We start from the raw sequence: 26,658 nt of genomic DNA, 5'->3' as shown, positions 1-26,658 counted from the left end.
TTACCTTCCCCAATATTTTAGCAAGGTGTTTTCCAAAAACTACTATGGTATCTGCTTCTCATGCTTTTCTCCCTTCCACTCTCTCTTCTTTCTCTCAGATCATGTATTGATTCAGGTATTTTGGATGTGTCTACACTGTATCTCTAAATGTGTCCACCTCCTATGCCTTGTGGGTGTGAACTGTTCCATCTCCAGAGGCTTCACTAACTCTCACTCCTAGCCAATGTTACATCATCCCCTTGGCACCTGGGGTCAAATCTCTCTTTGTGAGAAGGAGTTTTAGCTGTGCCAGGGCTATTAAACACAACATTTAGCCCTCTTGCTGAGTCTGTTTTGGCCCAAGTACCCATGTCTGGGTTTTGGATTTCTGGCGTGCATGCTTATAAATGCCATGTCTCCCTGGGACTCATCATGCCTGCCATTTGTGCAATGGACTACAGCGTCTTCTTCCTCCTTGCACACCCCCTGCCCCATGCTCACAGCTTACCCTCCTGCTGCATCTTGGGTCTTCCTACCTGCCTTTTCTCTTGACGCTCTTGATTTACCTTCTTATGGGATGATCAGGGTGCTGAATGAATATTGGAATCATCAGGCTCTTTGCAAAGTTTTCCTCATTCTTAACGTGGGTATGTTCCATATACTATAGTTGAGCCTAACGCACACCCATCAGCTGACACATAACCCTGGTCTGCTATGGGACCATTCAGGTCTGATGCCAACTGCCAGCCTCTAAGGCAAAGCGGTTTTGCTCAACTGACCTACATGGGCCTGGCCTTTTACAAGATCAACACCAAGGGAACACATACAATTGTGAGCCAGCCTCTTCTCATACCGTCCTGGCCCTTCTCTCCAGCCTCAAGACCATGTGTGTCCTCCACTGTCTGCTAATCAACCTGAGTTGATGAGCATAGCCAATAAGCTGGCCAATGCCTCGTCTTCCACTGTATTTTTCCCTAGGTCTGAATCTGTCCCTCTGCCTGATAAACTCCTACTTACACTTCAAAGCCAACATCTATTGTCACATCCTATGAAGCTTTTCTTTGTTTAAAATTTTTATTAGAGTATAGTCGATTTACAGTGTTGTGTCAATTTCTGCTGTATAACAAAGTGACCCAATCTCATATATATATATGAGATTGGGTCACTTTGTTACTCATACTATCTTCCATTATAGTTTATCCCAAGAGACTGGGTATAGTTCCCTGTGCTATACAGCAGGACCTCATTGCTTATCCATTCTAAATGTAATAGTTCGCATTTACTAACCCCAAGCCCTATGTCTGCCCTACTTTTCATTTAACCCTTTACCACCCTGTGTTCTTCTGCAGAGTTACATTCTTATGTGTTCACTTTCCATCTGATTATGGACAGAATAGGAAGTGATATCTTTTGTCAGGCTGCAAGTCAGTGGAGATTTTGGGCCAGCAGTTCACCCAAACATTTTCAGGTTCTAGAGTAATAACTGGTACCCTGGCAGATGCTAAAAAATATTTTCAGGACATAAGGAAGAAAAGTAGAAATCCTATTACCCAGAATGTTTGAAAATTTGCTCATCTCTTGCAAAAAGAATTGACAGTTTTATTGGCTTGCTACAGACCAGGCGTTGTTTCACATGAGTATGAAAATCTTGAGCTCTCAATCACCAGATGCAGAAGGCACCATTCCTGGCATCCTCAATTTACAGACAGGGAAGCTGAGGTGCAGAGAGGTTAAAGACTTTGCTCAAGGTCATCTGTCTGAGAAGTGGGAGGAGTGGGATATAATCCAAGGCTTTGTGTCTAGCCTTGGGTGAGCTGCACTGCTGAACCGTGGAGCCTCTCAAAGGTGAGGGGTGTGACTGAAGAAGCAGAGCTTTCCCAAACGAGAAGTGATGGTAAGGAGATACGTCACTGCCTCCGGCCCTTGTCCCACAGCATCTTGCTCCTGGTTCTCTCCCCTCTCTGCGCTCCTCAGCACCAGGGCAGACCCAACACACCTCTTCTGGGAAGCCTGCTGTGCTTTTCTCTTTTAGTGTGGGCTTCCTTTTCTCCATGTGTGAAGGATCTTACTGTCCACGCCTACTTTACCTGGTGTCACAGTTCTTTGTTTATATGGACGAGGTCTTTCGGCTCTTGTTCAATTTCCCAAGGACAGAACTTATGTGCTCTAAGTTTAATTAGTATAAACTGTAATGAGAAATTTGCCTCACCCCTGGTATGTGTCTGACAAATATTTGTTGAAAAGATGGGTGAATGGTTACAAGGTAACACAATGGAGTTTCAAATACTTTAGGGTAAAAACAATTGCAGTGATTTAGAATGTTTAACAAATAAACACAGTGGAGAGCCAATATAACATCAAATCATAAAACACAGGTTGGCTTAGGCACCAAAGGGCAAATTATGGTCCACAAAAGGTAACCACAGAGAGCAGATCCATGAGGATATGGAGTAAGTCTAATACCTCTTCTAAACCCCGGCGTCATAAAGGTCATGCTGCACATTTGCAATGAATCCAATCACTTACACTGTCAAACAGGCTATAAGGCAAAAAAAATTTACTATTCACTGTGAAATTTCCACCCATAAATAAAGCACATGACTCTGTTCTTATTGTTGGATGTGTGATTTACTCGTGAGTATGTGCAGGTTTTTAAAAATGAGGAAAGTGTGTGTGTGTGTGTGTGTGTGTGTTATGTGTATGCCTGAATTATGTATGTAATGTAAAAAGGGATTTACATGAGTGTGTCAGTGTGAAGCTCTGTCTCTAAAACTGTATAAATATCCACGCCTACCTTGCCAGCAGGATGCTGTGGCGGCCTGACGCTGTCTTTGTGCTCGCTGAGTTGGAGGAAACGTTTATTTCCACAAACGCTCAGAGTAGCGCTGCTACGTAAATGCATCCCTCTTTAACTCCTTTCCTTTTGTGGAGACGTGAGAAAACTGAGACTGGGTCTGAGGTTTTGTTCATTACTTCTTTTCCTTGCCTCGTGTCACGCACGGCCCAAAATCACGTCCAAACTGCAGGTGTGAGACACACTGTTTCTCTTTATTAAACTGTAATTTGACAGTGTTTTCCCTTGGTTAGTATTGGTCCTTCCTTCTAATAACCATCATCACATGCTCTGGGGTGATTTTCCAGTAGATTATTGCTTATAAAATCCACAGATTATAAGATTATTTATAAGATTATTTTTTTTTAAGTTTTTCAGGCAACTCTAAACACAGGCAGAAAACTCGTTCTTAGGCTTTGTCAGAAGACATCCATGCCCCCAAAGTTGAACGTTTTTCCTCTCTCTAGTGTTTCTCCCTCTGATTAAAAACATGACAACCTAATAAAAGTTAACCATGTAATCTCCTAAGACCTCTAGGGCCGGAACTCAAGCCCTGGCTGTTTTGCGCATCTTGCAAGATAAACCCTTAAAAAATGGCCTAGAGTAAATAAATGATGTTATTTACCTGACATTGGAAAGCACGGCTAGATTTAAAAATAGCAAATATAAACCAAAATGAAATGTGTGAAGGAGTATTTATTTATTAAAAAACCCCTTTGATTGGCTGTAGTTATTGGGGCAGGAGATCTCCTGCGGTAGCGGTGTCACATTTGCAAAGAAGATGCAGACTGGGTGGCGTCCACAGGCACTGGGGCAGCTGCTTCAGGCATCACAGCGTGGCTTTTCTCTCTTGTGGTGCCTGAAAGTCCTGTTTCTAGGAGACACCGAGCACGTTTCTGATCACACCTTTGTTTCCTATCTGTGGAAATCTCATCAGCACTCAGTTTATCAGCCACTGACCTTGAGGTGTGAAAGTCAGTCACCTTGGCACTTGTCTTGGGAATGCATTATTCTAGTGACACATCTTTTCCTTATTGGAGCCACACCAGATCTGGAGGCGGTAACCACAGATTAGAGGAGAGAACCTGTTATGTACCGGCCAAGGCTATCTGGTAATTAAGAAGCAGCAGGGGATCCAGAGCCAGAAGAGTCAGCTGTTTGCTCATGTTAAGGGTTGGGGGGCGGGCTGGGGGAAGATGGTCCTGCAGTGGCCTCCGTCTCCTGGAAATAGGCTCCATCCTCATCTCCTCTGGCTTTACCCTGACCTTGTTGTCTGCAAAGACAGGGGCGGGCAGAGGCTGGCTGGAGCTTGAGAGGTTGCAGGGCCAGACTCTTGGAAACCTCAACCACACACAAGTACAGAGAGAGAGGAGGCTGATCTCAGAGGACCTCAGAGGGGAACCACAAACCTGCTGAGTTCAGGGATGGCGCATTTGTAGAGAAACCAGAGTCCGGCTAGGAATTTGAAAGCAAAAGCAAAAATAAGTCAACTGGCATCCAGTGCAAGAAGTTTGCTTTTCTCTTGATGATAACTTCAGACATAGTGACCTTTCTTCCAAATCATCCATCTTGAGGACAACTGGATGCCGATAACTGAACTGATGGAGGCCCTTTGCATAAGGAGGTGGTCCAGCCCTCCAGAGTCTGGGGCTTTGCCATCTGCATACACGTGCGTGTGGTGAAACTTAGTGTGATGTGTTGTCTCTGGCATTCTTTCACTTTTTTTTTTAATATTTTGCATCCATCCCTTCACTCAACAAATGCTTCATTTGTAACTACTGCTCGTGTATGGGTGTGTTGGCGGGGTTCAGAATTCCTCTTCAGGCGCTAAACGCCTTCGTCTGTGCCATTTGTACGAATGCAATCCCTTCGCCTTAGACATTAGTGCATAATTTAATATCTGAGAATCATAGTAAAAATGCAGGTTCTGGGCCCATAAGTCCAGCACGATTCCTAAGACTAGGCATTTTTCCTATACTTCTTGGTGGTATCAACCTTATGACCTCTGGACCTCACTTAAGTAGCAAAGGTGGAAAGTTGATAGCCAGTGCTTCTTGAGCTTGAGCCAAGTAACAATTACCTAGAGAGAGCTTAAAAATGTTCACTTCCTCAGACCCCATCCCCAGACATTCAGATTCAGTTGGTTAGAGCTGACAATAGATATCTGTACATTCAGAAACGTCCCAGGTGAGTCATAGGGACCCAAGCTTGAGAAGCCCTGCTCAGGACTGTCCCATTAAATCTGCTGAAGCCCTTAGATTTCAGATTAAAAGTGGCTGAGGCACCCACTCAATACGCAGCCATTTGACCCACGCAGAAGTGAAATGGTTACACTGTAAGAACAGAGACTTTTAGCCCCTCACTTTCAAGACCTTGCCTATGCAAGCAGAATGCCAGCCTCTGAACACTCAGCCACTCCAGCTCGGAGCCAGGATTATAGCTGGTTAGGCTTCAAAGAAAGAGCCCTGGCCCTCTCTCTCCAGCACGTGGTGAGTTTATAGGATGCTCTCTTGTCCTTATAAATCCTGCCGGTCTGTTAAGCGCTGACAGCAGATTTGCTCTCTCTAGATGTGAAAAACCCAGCTCTTCAGAAATAATGTCTCTCCTCTTGGTCTGCTGAAGTCCACACGAAAACATCACAAGGGGGTAGAATTGACAACTTTCTTCCTCTGTGAGCTGAGATCTTCCATTTTCTTCTTATACTAAGTCTGATGAGGACAAAAAAGACGCATTAAAAATGGTGTTTTGGGAGTTCCCGTCATGGCTCAGTGGAAATGAATCTGACTAGTATCCATGAGAATGCAGATTCAATCCCTGGCCTCGTTCAGTGGGTTAAGGATCTGGCGTTGCCAGGAACTGTGGTGTAGGTCATAGTCTTGCTCATATAGCGTTGCTCTGGCTGTGTACAGACTGGCAGCTGTAGCTCCGATTCGACTCCTAGCCCGGGAATTTCCATATGCTGCAGGTGCAGCCCGAAAAAGAAAAAAAGAAAAAAGTTTTGTTTATTTGTATATGGGAAGCATAATTGTACTTCTGAGTGAAGACCCATACATTAGAGAAATGCGAACACAGGATTATTTCACCTTGGGAACTGGAATACCAGTCTTTAGTCCTGGGGATACTAGACATCAAGAAAGAGAGAGAAGGACTCTGCTTCACGGAACTCATAGTCTAATATTCACTGTGGGTTAAAAAGCATGAGATGTCAAATCTTTCATTCACTACTCATTCATGCATTCATCCATTCATTCAATAAGCAGTTACTAATTCTCCTGAGGCAAGAACTAGAATGTCCAATCTTGTATCAGTGTTGATGAAACTCAGCCTCCGTCTGCTGGTGTTGGTGTCAAATAGAACCTGGGAGACAGAGTTTTGGGTGAAAGAGAAATGAATACCTTTTATTGCTTTGCCAGGCAAAGGTCTCAGCAGGTTATGCCCAAAGACTGTACTTCCTTTGGAAGAGAATAGGAGTTGGTCTTCAAGTTTAAAGTGGAAACAGGGCCACGGAGAAGGATCAGGGTAGATGCAGCTTGCTTCTTCTTCAAGCTGGCCTCAGGTGGTCTTGGTTGGTTCTGGCAGTCTCCTCTCTGGAATGAAGAATGCTTCATCAAGGGGTTAAAGTCATCCATTTATTGAGGGTTTCCTTCTGCATAAGAACACAAGTTACTGCTATGTGTAGTCCTCGAGGGGAACTGGGCCCCTGCCTCCAGGCTGCACTTTTGTCCTTGATGGCCCCTTCCTGATGGGTCTCTGCACCTCCTCCTTCCCTGATGAGCAACAGTTTGAACCCGTCCTTTGGAGCTCAGGGAAGGTCCTGGAGGCTGAAGCTATTCCATACAGGCAAGAAAGGGAACCACAGAAAGGCTTTTGGTGTCCCGGACCCACAGGGCTCTGCTCAGTTTCATCAGCAAGTGGGGCTTGGCATAAAATGGGCACAGACAAACCTTGCAGTTCATCAAATATTTGTTGCTATTTCTTAAAGAGGTGGATGTGGATGTTTAGTTGGCCCAGAGTCTAAGCTCATGAGAAATCTGCCTTTATGAGAGAAGTGTTTTCAGATCATTCTCCAGTGATTCTTCTGGAGTTAGGCTGACTTTGCACCCAGACATCCCTGAAGAGTTCCACACAACGTCGAACACACAGCAGGGATCTGCAGTAAATACTCTCAAAGCTTAAAGATTATTTTCATCTTCAAGACAGCAGCACAACATGGACAGGCCCCCTAAATACTGCTACTCTGACCAGCCCACCAGAATAACCTATCCCAAAGGAAAAACAAATTAAGCATCCAAAGGCTTTGTTTTTCTCCCTCCTCTTTTCCTTGAGCTTTCTTTCTCTCTCTCTGTTGTCCTTGCTCATCCTTATCTATCTCCATTTTCTTCCCTTCCATCTCCCTCTGGGCTATAGATCTCCATTTCAAATAACTTTGATCTAATCTTGAATAGAAAGGCTTTTAAACCTCTTAGGTCACTGTAAGAGAAAATTCTGATATTATTATGTAAATATTTTTTTTTTCTCTGCCATCTTAGACTTTTTTAAGCAAAGAGCATTTGCTTAGAAGTGGTCAGGTATACACCAACATCTCAGGAGTCTGGGCATGTCTTTCCTTGTTCCTCCATAAAATACAGAGAGCCTGCTTGCATGCATAACAAGATCCTGAACAAGAGAGAAAAAAAGCTACCTTTACAGAAACTCACCTCTTACTTCTATATCTCTTGAGAAGGTTTGCAGAAGATTAAAATTAAGACATAGAGAAGATTCTCTGGAAGCATTGTGCTATGATTTTTTTTTTATGTTATTGGAATATAGCTTACTTACAATGTTGTGTTGGTTTCAGGTGTATAGCAAAGTGATTCAGTTATGTGTATATCCATTCTTTTCAAATTGCCGTTCTTTCTTTCAGTGCATCCCTTTCTCTCTGCAGAATGAAAAAAAAAAAATCAAGTTCTCTGTTGTTGCATTAGAGAGATTGAAAATCAAACTTATATCCCATCTGGCTGTTTGAGGTCTTTGTGTTCCAATGACATTTTTAAATATTTTGTTTGATTCTATGAAAAATTATTGGTAATTTGATAGGGATTTCATTGAATCTGTAGATTTCCTTGGTGATATAGTCATTTTGACATACCGATTTTTCAATAAGAGCATAGTTTTCCATCTGTTTGTGTCATCTTTATATTGTCATTTTCAGAAGGTTTTTTTTTTATTTATTTTTTTTTTAATTTCTACCATGGAATAACTAGGGATCTAATTACCCACCCTGAGACTAGTATCCACAAAACTCACGAAATGCCTTAAATGAAGAGGCAGAATCAACCTGCCGTATGGATACTACCGTATCATGGCATGTAATCCTAGGTATTTTATTCTTTTGATGTGATAGTAGTGGGATGTTCCTAATTTCTTTTGATTTTTAGTTTAGAAATGTGTACGTGAAATATGCATTTCAATTCATGATGAGCTCTAACAGTTAAATTTCCATAAGTAGTATATTTTACTTTCATTCCCAGGATTCTACAGGGCGTAGAAAAAAAAAAGATATTTCACCCTATGTTCATAGGCACTATCCAATAAAGACTAGAAAAATCTAATCAGAATGAATAATAGAATATATACGGCAAAAAAAAAAAAAAAACAATATGCAACTTATGTGACTGAGACTTCATCTAGAGAAGTAAGAAAAACAAATGCATACTTTACATGATTAAAATCAAGACTCACAGATCAAGAGAAAACTTTAGTTGTCAAGGTTGGGGAGGTGGATGCAGGATTGGGGTTAGCAAATGCAAATATTCCATTTAGAATGGTAAATGATGAGTACTGCTGTGCAGCACAGGAACTATATCCAGTCTCCCCATAGAAATGAGGAGGATGAGAAAAAGATGCATATGTATGTTTGACTGGTCACTTTGGCTGCACAGAGACATTGATACGACACTGTAAGTCATGATACTTTAATAACTAAACTTATATCCCTCTTAAGATGGCTAAGCATCCAAAAGTGAGATAAAACTAAACCACACATATCTGGAGAGCGACATGAAGGGAAACATGGAATCTTCAATTTACTATTACTATTGTGATTAGGAGATGAATGAAGATAAATAGAAGTTATATAAATAAATAGTGATTTCTTATTATTCTATTAAAATAAAAAACTAAGGATGGATGAAAAAATGATATTCTCCTGATAATACGCTAGGAAAGTATAGTTTCACAGTTTTGCAGTGTTTCTTTAATAGAGTAGATCTTGATATCATTTGAAAAAATCTACATCTTTCTGCTATTTATTTTTTTCTTCTTGTTTTTTAGGGCTGTACTGAGACATATGGAAGTTCCCAGGCTAGAGGTGAATCAGAGCTGCAGCTGCTGCCTACACTAGCCACAGCAATGCAAACTGACCGCTTGAACCCACACACAGCTCACAGTAATGTGGATACTTAATTCATGAGCGAGGCCAGGGTGGACCCACGTCTCATGATTCTAGTCTCAAATTTATACAGTAGTTTATCCATGCCTCTGACATCATTTATGTTGTGTAAGATTTTAAAACATACTCCTATATTTTCCCCTTCTATATGACTATGAACTTTGAGGTTTTTCCTCTCTAATTCATGACAGAATATTACATTTGCCATTTTTGTGTTCCATTTAGATTTATTTGGTATCGTAGAAATGGTTTAATATATATTTTCAATAATAGGTCTCAGTGAAAGCATTTAAATATGAAGTTCCTGTCATGGTGCAGTGGACACGAATCCGACTAGGAACCATGAGGTGCAGGTTCAATCCCTGCCTGTAGTGGGTAAGGATCCGGCATTGCCGTGAGCTGTGTATAGGTCGCAGACATGGCTCGATCTGGTGTTGCTGTGCTCTGGTGTAGGCCGCAGTTGTAGCTCCGATTAGACCCCTAGCTGGGAACCTCCATATGCACAGGTGCAGCCCTAAAAGACAAACAACAAAAAGTAATAAAATTAAAAAATAAAAAATAAAGCATGTTAAATATAAATTATAAATTCACAAAGCAAGATATAAATACACAATTTGACAATGTTGTTGTAAGTTGGAATTACTGCATCACAGGAGTGTTTTTATAACATTTTTCAGCTTCAGCATTTGCTCTCAAGCCTTTGGTAGGGATGACATACAGAGACGCTGATTTATGTTGCCTGAATATTGCTTTTGAACAGAAAGAAATTAAGAGAACTATTGGGATTTGTCCACTTGAACCATTACGATTCCAGCAAAAGTAATGGGAAAAGGAAGTGGCAGGAGCAGAAATGTGTTTTGATATTTATTCATTCAGCCCAGCATATTTGTGCTAATTAGTGCTGTGCCTTGCAGACAGATGTTCAAACCTTCTGGGACCACAGGAGGCAAACAGAAGATTCCTGGAGTTCCCTGTGGTTCTGCCAGAGAGGCAGAGTCCTTGGCAGGGCAGGTTTCATGTGCAGGTACAGAGATACTCTTTTTCATTGCTCTGGATGTCAGGATGGATCTAAGTTCCTTCTCCTGGAGCCCCTGGATTCCGGATTCCCCTGCTGTTTGTCTCAGCCCAAGCCTGCCCTGCTCCCATTGCTCCCCCAAACCTCCATGCATTACTAACTGCTTGGCCTGAGACTCTCCTTTCCTTTGACACACTGGACACCCAGTCCTCACGACTCTAGTCACCCGTCAGTGTGGCATGGAATGGATCTATGTTTGTGCAAACCGGCTTCTTACTTTTCAAGCTGTGAGCTGGTGAACTTCTTTTATCATCGTCCTAACTCTGGCTTACTTCTCTGTGCGGGGATAGTTGATTTTATTATAGGGTTTGTGCAGACTGGATGAAATAAGGTACGTAAAGTTTCTGGCACCGAACAAGTAATCACTGTGTGTGACTCCTGGCCGTGACCTCCCGGTAAACACATCCCAGCTGAAAGTAATAATCCCATGTCTGCTCCATCACCCTCAGGAACCTTCTGTTGAAACAGTAAGACGTACTCAGGTGTTGCGGTACATTATACTCTCTCTCTATTCTATCGTCTGTGTGATCACTTATTGAAAGCAGTTTCTCTCCTGCATAGTTGTATTCTCTTTCCGTAAGCTCTGTGTACTTACCTCTCCAGACCGGTCATTAGTGACAAATGGTCACCTATAAGACAGATTCCTGGCCTAGGCAAAGTCAAGTATCCCCAGTTCCTGGTTGACACTAGCAAGGGACTCCCATTATGGTTTATGACGGGACCAGAGGCAAGCCTGAGCCTCAGACCTGAGCATGAGAGCCAAGACTTTGTTCTCTGTCTGTGTGAGATGCTCTTTGTGAACTTTCACATCTGAGGTCCTCCTCTAGCTTTGGATTTTTTTTTTTTTTTTTTTTTTTAGTTTTGTGTCCTAAGAATTGAGGTTTCATTGAATTTGGAGGCTCATTTCCCTAAGGAAGTTGAATAAAAATCAGAGTGAGGAAAATAGGAAACACTAGTTCTTTAGGCCAATGTAATCCTCGGATTTGGACATAGCCCAGCCATGGTTTCCAAGCCAGACCTCCACAAAAAATGTTTTCATTATATATACAAAGTGTGTATACTTATTTACACAACTGATTTTTTTCTCCATGCTTGCTGATTCCAATTACCTCCTTGTTAGCACCATATATTGTAGGTTTGTGCTTAATGTCTAGTAAGATTTTATAGGGTCTGTCAGAGGTGAAAGAAAACGAGTATCTGTTGGCCACTTGATGTATTTCAGGCAGTGAGATAAATGCCGTGTTTATCTTTATACCGTCTTCCAGTAAAAGCATTATGCTCATTATTCTACTAAAGAAACTAAATTTTAGAAAGGTCAACCATTTCTCCAAAATCCAGTAGAAACACTGAGATTCAAACTTAATTTTCTTGATTAAAATACATGTTCTACTTTCATAACGTTTTTGTATTTTCAACCTGTCATTATTATATTTAGAACATTTGTGATGGTATAATTAGATTCCACTTTCAAGATTTAATTTCTTTCAAATGTATTATTTTGTGGAAAGAGTAGGAGAAATTAACATACATTTTTAAAATAAAAACAGTCTTTTAAAATGGTGTGCAAACTTTTCCAAGGCAATTTTTTTTTGTAGAATCATGTGAATCTAAAAGATGATGCTGAACACTTTTAGTCTTTGTGCCAAATAGATATAAAGTTGATTCCTGGCTCTATCACACCATCTTTGAGGCCTTGGGCAAGCTGTTTAATTGTTTAAGTCCTCAAATTCCTCTTTGCATATGGGTAATCATGGCTATGGACTTATCCGGGCTTTCCTAGAAAGCAGAACTGGGACAAGGCTGGATCCAGAGGCTCATTCTGAGATGATTTCAGAGAAAAGGAATGAAGCAATGGGAGAGTGAAAGCATTTCTTGTCAGTTCCCTGCCTCGATGCTCAATGCTCTATGTGCGGTTAACTCCCCACAGTTCCAGCAGTGCACGCATGGTCCAAGCATCCGAGGAGCTCAGGGAGCTGAGAAAGCAAGTGGCAATGCAGCCAAGGCTAAGAGCTGTTGTGTCACACCTGTGTGAAAGTGGTTCTGAGAAAATGGGCAGATGGAAGTGGAGCTAAAGACCTAGGCGGGTCACCAACGATACACTCTATATTCTACTCCTTTGTCCCTGCCTGGCATTAAGTCTAATTTGACAGAGAACCTCCGGCTTCGTGCCAGGTTGTCTTACAAAGGGCGGCATGAGAGGGTTAATGTAACAAGACACAGTCTGTGTTCTTGTTCCTGCGATTACCTATTCATCTCTGATAAGATGGATCACTTCCTCTGTAGCTGCTGAAGTCAACATCCCACCAAGTGTTTTTCTGGTGTGCATGAGGTGTCAGGTTGAAGCTTCAGAGGTGCTCATGGCAATGGGCAGTTTGGGCTTTCGGCATTGACAAGAGTTAGATTAGCCCTGGTGAGAGGACTTTGTGCTGGTCGGGTCGACACAAAACCTCCTTCCTTGTCACCACGACTTGACCATTCTGTCTACAGCCCTTTTGGAGAAGCACGAGGCCATCCCACAAATGTTGCTTGTTAAGTGACATCTGTGTACACACTCTGTAGACAGAGTTGTGCTTTATACCCATTCCCATAGATCTACCCACTTCCTTCAATGTCCTTGTCTTCCCTTCGGTCAACCATTCAAGACACTCTCCCTTGGCCAGGAGTCCTTGTGCCTTTGGACGGCACACCTTTCCACTTCTGTACTGAGAAACAATATACCGTTCAAATCTCTGCCTGGAAAGATTTCTTTTCTTGACTGCTAGCAAGTCCAAGCAGGGTTATTTTGTGGTGGCCATCTATCTTCAGATGATTCATTTGTACACTGGACCCCAATTTTTCTTTGTTTGCAAGTAAGTTGAGGGAGAGGCATCTTTTCAAGAAAGTGGTTTGAGAGATGCAATGATGCAATGGAAGTAGTTAGGCCTCCTGTCCATGTAACTGACCCATGTCCTCTAGATTTGCTCAGACCCAATCCTGTGTGTACCACTTCCATTGTGTGATGAATTTACGTTCTGCCTCCTTGCAGATGTGACAGTATCCTTCTCGTGTAGAACACCTGCGGTCATCGGTGAGAGTATAATGTGGAGTATCACCTGCACAGCACCTCTCTGGATTGTCTCCCAAGTGGCTGCTTCTTATGACCAGGACTCAGCCTAAATACCATCTACTTGGAGAGCCATCTCCTGACTACTTCAGAAGTAAACAGTCTTCACTGCTGACCTTTTGGTTCCTCTCTGAATTACCATGTTTTACTCTCTTTATCCTCACGTTCTGAAATAATCATGTTTACTTGTTTGTCTTCTCTCTTTTGTATTTAAATGCAAGTTTTCTATCATCATGAGCCTTAATCTTTTGTTCATATTCATACACTCTGCGCCTAGAACTGTGTCTGGGTAGATTATAGATGTTCAAAATGTTTTTAATGACTGAATATATTTCTAGACATCTACATTTAAGGCACTAGGCTTCACAGTGTCACAGTGGATCTATGCATGTGTGTATGTGTGTGTAGTGTGTGGTATCCATACCTCATTTTGGTGATCCTGAGAAAAATTGCTGAAATGTCCAGATCTTCACCACTGTTTGTTTGTTTGTTTTATCTTTTTGTCTTTTCCAAGGCTGCACCCGTGGCATATGGAGATTCCCAACTAGGGTCGAATTGGAGCAGTAGCCACCAGCCTACACCAGAGCCACAACAATGCGGGATCTGAGCCGCATCTGCAACCTACACCACAACTCATGGCAACGCCAGGTCCTGAATCCACTGAGCGAGGCCAGGAATTGAACCGGCAGCCTCATGGTTCCTAGTTAGATTCATTAACCACTGAGCCATGATGGAACTCCCACCACTGTTGTTTAATCTCCTTAAAGATGAGGCTTTGTTCTACAAAGGTCTGATTTTCAATTCCATTGTTGATCAGTAAATATATATCATCCTGGAGACATATGTTGAATTATCTGTTGTGATGGTGGCTGAATAGAAGAATTTAAAACTCTGGACAACAGACATTGAGATTTTCCCTCGACCTGAAACCTGATTCTAAAAATATAAATAAAATAAAAGACTAAGAATAGCCAAGGTCCTCTGGGAGAAAACCTTAAATAGAGAAAATTACTCTACCAGAGAAGGACTTAGAGAAAAGTTGTAATCATGAACAGTATGAGTAGAAAAGGAAAACTAAAGACAATATAGAACAGGAAAAGAACAAATAACTCGGAATAAGATCCAGGGACTTAGGGAAGAAGAATTTACTGCAAAACATTGCTCATATTGAGGACTGATGAGAATGGATACAGTATTCAAGAAATGGGGAGTTCCCGTCATGGTGCAGCGGAAACAAATCCGACTGGGGACCATGAGGTTGTGGGTTTGACCCTTGGCCCAGCTCAGTGGGTTAAAGATCTGGTGTTGCCGTGAGCTGTAGTGTAGGTTGCAGACGCGGCTCGGATCTGGCGTTGCTGTGACTGTGGTGTAGCCCAGTAGCAGCTCTAATTAGACCCCTAGCCTGGGAATCTCCATATGCCACAGGTGCAGCCCTAAAAAGGCTAAAAGACAAAAAAAAAAAAAAAAAAAAAAAAAAAGATGGTACTGAGAAAATTGATAATCAAAATCAAAATTAGACAAAATTCCTCTCCCTTGCCATACACAGAAGTGAATTCCACATGGCTTAAAGGCCTAATTATGAAGGACAAACTTAAAACAGTTTTCATTTTTTGTCTTTTTAGGGCTGCACATGTGGCACATGTAGATTCCCAGGCTAGGGGTCCAGTGAGAGATACAGACACCAGCCTTCGCCACAGCCACAGCACCACCAGATCCGACCTACACCACAGTTCTCAGCAACACCAGACCTTAACTCACTGAGCGAGGCCAGGGATTGACCCTGAATCCTCATGGATGCTAGTTGAGTTTGTTAACCACTGAGACACTATAGGAATTCCTTAAAACAGATTAGAATAAAGCATCAAAAAATATTTTTGTAAGCTTGGAGAAAGGATATTATATAAACCATACACAAAGAACAATCTGTAAATAAGACTGTTTCAAAATAATTATATTAAAACTGAATATAATTGTTTTAATTTCAAAACAACATAAAGGGTGGAAGGTAAAGTTTCAACACTGAAGAAAATTTCTATAATACATATCTAAGATAAGTAATTAGTGTCCAAAACATAAATAGAACACTTACAAATCAGTTATAAAAACAAATAGTCCATCAGAAAAACCCAAAATTACTCAAGAGATATTTCACAAGAAAACAGGATCACATTGCCAAAATTACTTGAAATTTCAAGCTGTTCAACATCTTTTGTAAGCAATGACATATATTTAAATTAACAGCATAGTGAGATTAATTCAATCAAAAATTATAGATATTCAAATTATGAGTTGAACCATTAATGTCAAGGTGTTATCACAACACATGTTCCAGTGCAAAAAAATAATAAAATTGTAAGTATACAAAGGATCTATTTGTATCTTTCATCTCAAAATAATAATCAATTTTAACTTTTTTTTTTGCTTTTTAGGGCTGGACCTGCTGCATATGGAAGTTCCCAGGCTAGCACACCAATCAAAGCTGCAGCTGCCTGCCTACATCACAACCACAGCAATGTGGGATCCAAGCCTCATGGGCAGCCTCTACCGCAGCTCACGGCAATACCAGATCCCGAATCACTAAGCGAGGCCAGGGATCAAACCCGCATCCTTGTGGATACTAGTCAGATTTGCTTCCCCTGCGCCGCAACAGGAACTCCCAGTTCTAATTTTTAACTGTGGTTCAACCACATATCTTGTCCTCTGACCCCATGTAATACAAAATACACCTGTAGTGTATGCTGGCCAAGAGACTATTAAACTTGCATCCATGAAGCTTCCACATTAATTTACAAGCACCAGATGAACAGGCAACATGGCACCACGAGAAAGCAATGATACACATGTACAAAGCAGGCTATTTTGTGGATGTCTGACACAAAACAAAGTCCTAAGAGAGACTACACAAGAATAAAAGAGTTACGGGTGTAAAAATTGATTATAGGGCATAGTTCTGGATTGAAAAACAGTTTAAACAAGCCAGCTGTAAACTATGCATAATAGGTCTTTGGAAACCTTGGGAAAGATGGAAGAATTAGAAAAGATGTATATATTCATTAGTAAGCAAATAGTAAGTGTGTATGTGTATATCTGTATATACAATTCATCTTTATGTATAACACATTCCTGGTAAAGTTAAAATTACTAATGAAGATGCCAGTGGCTTCTAGTCATAGGTCTGTGTCATCCTTACCCACAAGGCCAAGCTTTAGTCTTAGCAGTGACAAAGCACAGCCAGCACTGGACACTCTTCGTCTCTTCAGTTCTGCATCTGGGAGGAAACTGAGCAGGAAACCCTTGGCGAACTCCCCAGGGAGATGAGAACTTATTTTGGAGCCAAAGGGTTGAGTCTTGTAGAGAAACTGCACGTCCTAGGAAAACTGTTCTCAACCGTTTTCCATAACTTGCGATGGTTTCCTAGAGGTATCTGCGTGTTCAATCGGACTCAACGGCACACCAAGCCCACACGTTTATATGGCTGTGATTTCCCACACACATTCAACATGCAAAACAAACAAATGGAAAATGCCTCCCCGCACACACACGCGATGCCTTTAATGTTTGGGCCCCAGCTAGTCTCTGTCCTTGCAGAAAAGAGGATGGCGGTGGATGAAACAGGGGTGCAGGTTATAAATGCCATCGTGGTTTGACGCGAGGCAGTGGCAGGGCTGAGAAGAGTCTTAGCAAAGCCCTGTGGGGAATCTGTGAGGATGTGTTGGAGTCCACATGGAGGACTGGGCAGGGGGAATTGAATTTGACCCTGAAGATCTGGCGGGAAGGGAAAGGGGATGTGAAACAGGAAAAAAAAATCATGATACAGACTCTGACGTGTCACCTGATTTGATTGGATAACAACAGCTGCGGCTCCTTTCTCTCTTTGCAATTTTTCCTCAGGAGTCAAAAGCCACATGTCCTGCAAAGAAAGGTGCCCTCCCACTCTCATTCCTCCTTTACCCTCAGGACAGTCTGGTTTTCTGACACACTGCAGAGTGGAGAGAAAAGCATGACGGCCAGATCTGACACGGAGGAATGGACTGATCTCCTCTTTCCCCAATAAATGGCACTCCAGACAGCCATCTCACCGCCTTCTTTTTACATCTCATTTGTACAATATTTCTCAAAGCAATTGCAAATACATCTCTGCCAAAAAAAGAGGTTTCCTCTGCTTTTAGCATCAGCCTGGCCCAAACCAAGGATGGTTTTGAGAGACCTTGCTGTTCTTCGTGATATTGTTGGAGAAAGGCCTAAGGCAACGGGTTCTTGGCTGTGTCTGAACCGAGTTTGCAGTCATCCTTTCCATCCTTCGCAAGGCCTGTGGTCATCCTTCTCCCTGCCAGGACTGCACACTCAGCACGATTTCTAGAAATTACAATGCAGCCTTCTCCTCCCTTATTCATCCCAGAAGCATTAGTATTCATTTTTATTGATTTTTTAAAAATACATAGCAGGGCAAAATGCAATTTCAAAGAGCTTTAACTGTGGGAAAGCTTTTACTAGGTCATAACCTTGTTAATTTATGTTCAAGTCTAATTCTTCCTTACTTAACACAGCCTTATACTGGTGACCCAAGATTTTAGCCTGTCTTTATGGTCGCTGACGAGTTACTCCCCAAGAGTAAGCTGATATGCTAGGAAAGAGAGAGGGCACTGGTTAACCCTTCAGGCTACTGAGGATTTGAGTAACTGTCTCACACAACACCTTACAAAGCGGAAGGCTTGAGTGCAAAGGAGTCTGCAACCCCAGGCACGGAATCCACATCCTCATGAATCCTAGTCAGGTTCCTTACCGCTGAGCCACGACAGGAACTCCTATCTCTTGCTTCTTTATCAATATTTTGTTCTTTCAAAGGACGTCGCAGGGAAGAAGGCGACCCGAGTAAATAATACACTTTAACATATTAAGGTCCTAATGCAAAATTACAACGGTAAAATAATAAAAATTGTAAAAGATGTTACTATTTGGCTTTATTTGTTTCGCCCCTTTCAGAAATTTTTTTTCCACTACCTGCTTCAATGTGTGATTGCCAATATACACATACCTACTCGGGAAAATTTTAGGCAGAGAAGAGACTTTAAAATGTATGTACCTGATAAATAAGTCCTGGGGATGTCACATCCAGCACAGTAAGTATAGCTGACAATACTGTAGCGTTGTCTTGAAAGCTACCAGGACAGTAGATCTTAAACCTTCTCAACACACACTTTCACCAATGGTAACTATGTGAAGTGACAGATGTGCTAACGACACTTACTGATCATCATTCCATGAGAGATACGTCTTTCAAATCCTCATTTTGTCCACTTAAACTTAAGTAAGGCTATATGTTAATCGCTTCTCAATAAATTTGCAGGAAAAATATCTACTCCAATTCTTTTTACGCTGATAAAGAAACTGAGATCCAGGAGGAAGCGAGAGGGATTATTTCAAGTTCACCAGGAAATGAGAACAAGTTTAAGGTGAGAGCGAAGACTCCTGAGTCCTGTGATGTGATGGTGCTCAGTGTCTTCATCCTCCCTCCCCCTCCCCTCCTCCTTCACCCCCTCCTCCCCTCCCCCTTCCCTCCTCCTTCACCCCCTCCTCCTCCCCCCTCCCTCCTCTTCCCTCCCCCTCCCCTCCTCCTCCCTCCCCCCTCCCCTCTCTCCCTTCCTTCCTTCCTCCCCTAACTGTTCTTTCTCTTCAAGAGCTAATCATTTACTATGAACCCTTCTTTGGACAAACTTTACTTTGTGAGAAGCTCTCACATCCTGACGTATTTTAATGAAGATCAATCGCCTTTTGCTTAGGTTACTAGACATTCTGAGAAAGGCCAGCCTGCTCTTTCCCTGTCAGCCTTTTCTGGTTATTTTAGCAACGTTTCCAGCTGTTTTGTGAGGCATTAAGATGGACAATGCTTTAATCATCATATGATTAAGCAAAATAGACAGAATTTGACTTGGCAACGTCCCCACCAGGAGATCTTCGAAAAGAAAACAGGCCCAGCTGCTCCTTCTTCCATTTCCTCCTCTAAAAGGTCCGCCTCAGCCCCACCCCCTTCCCATACGTGTCCAACCTGCTCCAGCAGACACCCCCAGACAAGGCACTCTCAGGGGAGCACCCTGAGATTCTGATTTGCGGGGGGACTTTCGGAGAAGCCTCCATTTGCCTCTCATTTGGATTTGGGCCACGGGATTAACCTCAAAGAGCTTCCCTCCGGCTGATTCAAAATAAGCTTTCGATGAAGTGAAGTCGGTCTTTGAACTTTTGAGAAGAGGCCTCTGAATTCCGGAGGGCTGGCAGGCAGACAGGCCGGCGGACAGCTTACAGCTCCTGGGCCTTTCAGCCAGTTACATAAAAATCAGGTTGGCCAAGGCCCTGATGTGTTTTTTTCAGGAAGGGCAGAAAAATACACTTTTGCCAAGAGTTCTCCTCTTGTGACCAGTGTGATTTTAATTAAATTTTGTTTGGGGGGGAGGGGATTGTCAAAAGCCCTGAAACAGAAAATATGCTTAATTAGAAACAAAAACAAACACACAATTCCTTAAAAATGAGTTTAAATGCTATAGAAAAAGCTAAGCGCATGAGACATGCTAGTGTCTATAAAGAAAATATTTCAAAGAAAATATTTTTTCTCTAGAAAAAAGGATGGTGTGGGGGTCATTCTGCATTAAGAGTGATTTCATGAGGTATTCAGGATGATAAAAATGTAAAAAGGGAAGAGACAGAGCTCAAAGTGCTGTTTGGACAGGCTCTCTTCCCACTTTTCTGCTTCCCATATTGATCAGTGCTAGTAAAACATCATTAAATTTATTTTGAAGACATGAGAACTCACTGTCTATTGGCAAACAGGTCTGTTTCTTCACCAGTGGTCCAAGTACGTAACCGTGAGCATTTCCTCAAGGTCAATACATCGCGTGGCGTGTACGGTTTATAGCAATTTAATAACTTGTATATAGCACTCATCTTTATTTATCGGGACAGCGCTTTCCGTGATGTGATGGTCGACTGTTCCACGTGACAATGTTAAAAATATATCGCTCCTTGGTGCCCGTCAGAGGAGGTCCAGCCCCCCAAAGAGGCACCCAAGCCCTGGTGGATGTGTCATTTCCAACACCCCATTAATCCCAGGCCCGGACACTTACTGTTCCTGGGCAACAACAGGTGGCACCTGCTAGCCTTGCTTTGTATCTCTGAGCGGTACCGCAGGTGAGTGCCTCTGCTTGGAACCACTTTCCCCACTTTCACCTTCTGTGCGTTCCCTCTATCCTTCCACCTGTTCTGTGTGAAGATTCAGGTGCTCTCCCACAGGTACCTCCACCTCCTGCAGGGCCTTCCACTGCCTGCTCACCATCAACATTGTGTAATTGATGCTTTTTCTGACTCAGTAACATTGACGAGCCAACTGCTTCAGTGCAACAGCTGTGCTCATCCCTTCTGTGTCCCTAACCACAGGGCTGCCTCTGACACATACTGAGTGCGCAGGAAACTGGTGATGGATAATTTAAAAAAGAAAGAAAAGAGTTCCCTGGTGGCTCACCAGGTTAAGTCTACAGCACTGTTACTGCTGTGACTTAGGGTGCTGCTGGGGGAGGGGTTCAATCCCTGGCTCGGGAACCTCCAAATGCTGTATGTGTGGCCAAAAAAAATAAATAAATAAATAAGGAGGGAAGGAAGGCAGGGATCATGGAAGGGAGGGAGGGAGGGAGGGAAAAAGGGAAGAAGAAAATTATTTTGGGGTTTTTACTCTTGTAGCTTTAGCAGCAGTAAATAAAGAGATCCGAGTGACAAACCAGGAGGTCGCCGTTAAACGGAGAGGAGGCTGAGGGCACCAAAAGAAAAACTCTGAGGGGTCTGTAGGCCCCATGAACAAATGCAGATGTGATGCCAAAAGTGGAATGCCAGCCCTCTGTCTGTGGGGTTTTTGCTGTTGTTGTTTAAGGACCCATTGTTTCAACCAATCTTTAGGAATCTGATTAGTTGGGACTTCCACTTTTTACCCGCGTTTTAGTATGCTAACTTCCCTTGGAAGTGGCCTCTCTTAAGAAATCTAAGTTGTTACAAATAAAGGAGAAAAGTTAAGTTTAAAACATTTTCAAAAGTTCGACATTACGTTAGAACAAATGAGATCCCTTCCTGGAAAAAGTAACCAAATCTGAGCTGTGTATGTTATCGCCATGGAGAAAATTTGAGCTTACGTGAAACCAGAGAAGGTGGGTCATTCTAGGCTGACCCCGAACGCCTTGCACTGCAGTCTGACTCCAATTCAGAATCGGTCGGCAATGCCTGAGCACCGCACAGAAGGGCTTTGTGGCCGTCTCAGAGTATTTATTTCAAGTTAATTTTTTGTCTAAGTTAGAGGAAGCTTGTAAAACCCCCTGAGATAAACTGCAGAAAAGAAGCAAAGCTCCAAAAGCAAGGTGTGCCTGGAGAGACCGGTCACTTGTAAGACTCTCACTAGCGGGGAAAAGAATTCTGCAGACAAAACGGCTGGAGAGGAACCTCTCACTGTGGAAATGGAAGGTGTGGGGCAAACTTAGATTGGAGAGTCTAACCCTCCTGGAGACATTTTTAATTGCAGGCAGTCAGTAACGCCACACACAAGAGCAGCGTCATCTTAGGAGAAAATGTGGCTTTAGATGATTAAACAAATTGATCTGTGAGCTCATTTCAGCTCTCCAAACTGTTTTTTAGGACACGAGAATATTCTTTTTTTTTAAAACGACAAGGCTGCTGTACTTGTATCAGTATAAATGTCTTCATAATTTAGATTTTTTAAAGGGTATTCTGAAGATGACTGGTTTCTAAGATGCGAGTAGTTGTTGCAGACATTTGGGAACATTGAACTAAACAAATTTCAGAGGCTCAAAGACTTCCTAAAGCCTCGCGTTTGAGGATGCAAGGTCAGTTTTCCAAAGAGAGATCCCTGTCCTTCATTCTGCTTCTCAACTTAGATGATGAAAGCATTCCTAGGAGGAGCGAAGTTTGAGAAGTATTGATTTACTATCATAGACTATTATGAAAACCGGATCAGACTTCTGGGGAGACCTCAATGCTTCTTCAAACTGTGTGGGATCTGAAAGTGGAATTCCTGGTATCATTCTCAAGGTTTTTATTTGGAGGATCTACAGTGGGACACAAAACTCCGAAGTTTTAAAACATCCCCTGGAAACTCAGGAAGAGATGGCATTGCCGGGACCACTACCTAAGCCACTACCCTTCATTATCATTGTCATTATCATTGTCACTGTCACTATTTCTGTCTGCACCTGTGGCTTGCGGGCATTCCCAGGTCAGGGACTGAACTCACATCAGAGCAACGACAGTACCAAGTCCTTACCCGCTGGGCCACGGGGGAACTCCATCATCACCTTTTGCTTTTACATACAAGGAAAAGGAATTCGAACACCGCCGCCCAGTTGCTGGCTTCTCATAGCTGACAGACCTCAGTTCCGTTACAGACCTCCTCACAAGGTCGACCCTGTGAGTCACATCCCATCAGATCTGAGCACTGTCTGAGTGGCAGGAGGAAAGCCTGATCTAGTCAACCACATGCTCACAGTGCTTCTTTGGAAAAAGCTGTACCGACTGGGCTCTAGTCTCAGTTCTCTCCTTCTTTAGTAATTTGCTCAGAAAAAAAAATGCCTCTGTCCAGACCTTCTTCCTCGTGTTCCGCATGAAAAGTGTGAAGACAATTGCCCCCTAAGAGCAATTCTGCTCTGATTAAGTAGAAAGATGCTACAGGACATTATTGTTACAGCATAAATTTTCCTTCAATTGCATACGTATTCCTGGCAAATGCTGCCCCAGGAATGGGGACTTGAGGGCGAAGAGGACAGCATAAGTAATTCCTAGAACCAGCGGGGGAAAAAGCCTTTCAGACGTCTGACCGCATTCCAGGAGCCATCCCACCAGAAAGTGACTCATGCAAACCATTTGCTTCAATTCACTGGTCTGAATGATCACAGGAGATCAAAAGTCAGACTCGTAACAGGAAGTGCTTCTAAAATGATAGCTCCCCTCCCTGAACCTGACCTTCCTGCTATCTGTCCTTTGTGATGGGGCACTATTGAGCCAGCTCTGGTTACAGGGACGAGGGCTGGGAGACCCAGGCGGTCAGCACAAGGCCGCCCCTGCCTCAGCGTCTGTCACAGGGGAGGGTTTCCTTGTGCTCGATTGGCGGGGCTGGCTTCAGTTCCCAGGTTTCTCACTGTGGATCCTGTTCAGCTCTAGTGCTCAGCAAGGAGGCACGTTTCTCCAGACGGCTTTTCCGTAAAAAGGTGAGCGCCTTACCATTCATCTTGTCCTTCTCCCTGAAGTTTTTCAACTTTCTCTTGACAAAAACGCTAAGGAACTCCAGTCAGCTTATTTCTGGGTCTTCCACTGACACTGGTGCTGAGCGGGGCGCTGAGCCTGCAACACGAAGGGGAGAGAAGGGCTATTTATGACCCAGACCTCAGAGGAATCCTGACGGTGCAGTGCTTCTGCGACAGAAAAGGCCCCCCAAATAATGGCATGCCTGATTTTTATTTAAGTTTAAACATATTTCAAAAAATAAAAAAGTAATGGATTGGAGAAACACTCTATCTTAAAACTTTATGCGTATATATATAGACGTGTATATTATAAATATATAAATTATACATAGTTTTAATTATAAATATACATAATCTATCTAAAATCTATAAAATAGAAGTTCCCATTGTGGTTCAGCGGGGTAAAAACCCAACATAGTGTCCATGGGGATGCAGGTTTGATCCCTGGCCTCGCTCAGTGGGTTAAGGATCTAACATTGCTGCAAGCCGTGGTGTAGGATCCAGGGTTTCTGTGGCTGTGTGTAGGCCAGCAGCTGCAGCTCTGATTCGACCCCTAGCCTGGGAACTTCCATAAGCCACAGGAAAGGCCCTAAAGAGACAAAAAAATAAAAAATAAAATAGTATCTATTTAATAAATATGTATTTTAAGCAAAACAAATGATCTGAAGAAGATATAAACTGGAAAAGCTCTCTTTTTAAGGCATGAAGTCAGTTCCCAGTCTCATCTTCTGGCATCTCCTAGAACTTCAGGTCTAAGCTGCACAACAGAGACGTAGGAGCAGGTAGGAAAACTGCATGTAGCTCCCTTCCTTGTCTGTGTCCTGGAAAAGTGCCTCCTTCTCCATCTTCTGGGCTGCTGGGCTTCCATTCTCCTCCACATTCTAGCCGACTCTTTTCTCTAGACTCCCCAGGAAAAGTCATTTTCTTTTTCCAGAGCAGGCACTATGTAGTAGTCAGTTTATTCATAGCTTTTGTCTAGAGTGAGCTCCTTGAAGGTTGGGGCTGTGTGTTTCATGGGAGTGCCCAGATCCTAATACAGACCTGAGCTAAATTAAGTAGATGTGATGAGACAATGAAGAAGAGCAATGGAGCAGGTACACGTGGAAAGCCACTGTATGGAGAGCCCTTTGGCAAAGTCCAGATATGACCATGACAGTGAGTAGCTGAACCGAGTGTGGAAGAATGGTCGTTGGAGATGGACCAGTAAAATTCTACAGAATTGAATGGATCATTTATGCTAACATTCGTGTCACCCGGAAAGATGCCAGGAGAAGTGATAGAAAATGAAACAGTAGCCATAGCTGATGCTGAGCAGGAATAAGAGGGAGTTTGGGCAATGACATCAGCAAGGTAGCATGAGGCTGGTAGTCAAAGGAGATTTGATTTTTTGAATGGAGGAATTCGAAGTAATATTTTATTTTAAAATATTAGATTTTTTTTTTTTTTAGGGCAGAATTCACCAGTATTTGCTAGTGTAGAAAAACAATAAAAGCAACAACAAACCATGCCCCATCCTACTTGCTTTTGTGTCTTGAGAAGTTGGTAATAGAGGATGCTCAGGTTTTACTCTACATCGACCTGTCCCCAGGAGACCCCTAAGCCAAGACCCCCTCTGAGAGCCAAAGCCTCCAAAATCATCTAGTGTGATGCTATTCTTGTAAGAACATAGGACATTAGATGCCATCACGTATCTGTATCACCAGCAACCCTTCAGTGCTATGTTTCTTGCAGTGGAGAAAAAATAAGACCTGCATCCACCTTACCTTCAAGAAGAATGTGTAGAGATGTAAAAAATACCATAAGTGAGGTCATTCAACCATACTCTAAGAGTATAAAAACGTGAGTCACCGGCTGTCCTTGGACCTCTTTAAAAGGACTCGCAGGCCACGTGTGCTTATCTTAAAGAAAACAAATGTGTATTTTCAAGACAGAAAAGAGGAGGAAGGGCAGGATGATCTAAGCAGAGAGGACAGCATATGCAAGTGGACAAAGATGCGAGTGAGGATATTAGGACCGGGATAGCACACGTCCTGGGTGCCTGGGCCCAGCTTGCCTGTGTGCAGGGGTTGGAAGGGTTAGGATGGAGGCAGAGCATGCATTTATTAACACAGCTGTTGCTACCTGAACTCTTGCCGGGGGAAAATTTTGTGTCTAATCAAATTGCTTCTACTTCATGCTCCAGTCCTTTGGAACTTTGTTGTCTGTGTTAAGCAGCAGTAATCAACTAAAACTTAAGTGGTGACATGACAACGAATGTTTTAATGTGGATAATGGGGTAACTATTCAAGTATCTTGTCTGCTTTACAAAAGGGGGAGATGTGTGGGTTTCTTACATAAATAAAACCGGACAGAAATGCACTGACAAGCATAGTAATAACATCCCCCACCTCCTCCCTTGACTCCTGGATCCTCTCTGATAAAAGAACCAAGAATGGTATTTCCAGGGAGCTCCTGCTGTGACACAGCAGGTTAAAGATCCGGCACAGGGGCAGCTGTGGCATAAGTCAGAGGTGTGGCTTGGCTTTGGTCCCTGGCTCAGGAACTTCCATCTGCCAATGGTGCAGCCATTAGAAGGAAGAAGAGTGGTACTCTCCATTCCTACAAGTGTTTCAGAGGTAGCGTTTCTGACCTCTATTGAGTTCTAGGCTGAGGGCATTATCGAATTTTTCCGAGTCCTCTGCTATGGTAAGAACAACAAGAGATAACAACATCAACAGCATTTCACTTCTTACAAAGTTCTTCACACGCCACCATACTCAGTTTTAGGCAGGATGTATATGCTGTTCACTCCAGGTTAGAGATAGGCTCGGAAGCTCAGAGAGGGCACTCAGCCACATGTCCAAAAAATATGGCTACGGGTTTTGATCTTAGTGATCTTGAGCTCCTATTTTTTTTTTAATCAAGCCTCAAAAACAAAACCTCACAAAACAGTTCTCAGTGCCTTTTGAGTAG

Source organism: Sus scrofa, chromosome 3 (assembly GCF_000003025.6).
Source record: "Sus scrofa isolate TJ Tabasco breed Duroc chromosome 3, Sscrofa11.1, whole genome shotgun sequence".
Lineage (NCBI taxonomy): Eukaryota > Metazoa > Chordata > Mammalia > Artiodactyla > Suidae > Sus > Sus scrofa.
This window is presented reverse-complemented; position numbering follows the sequence as displayed.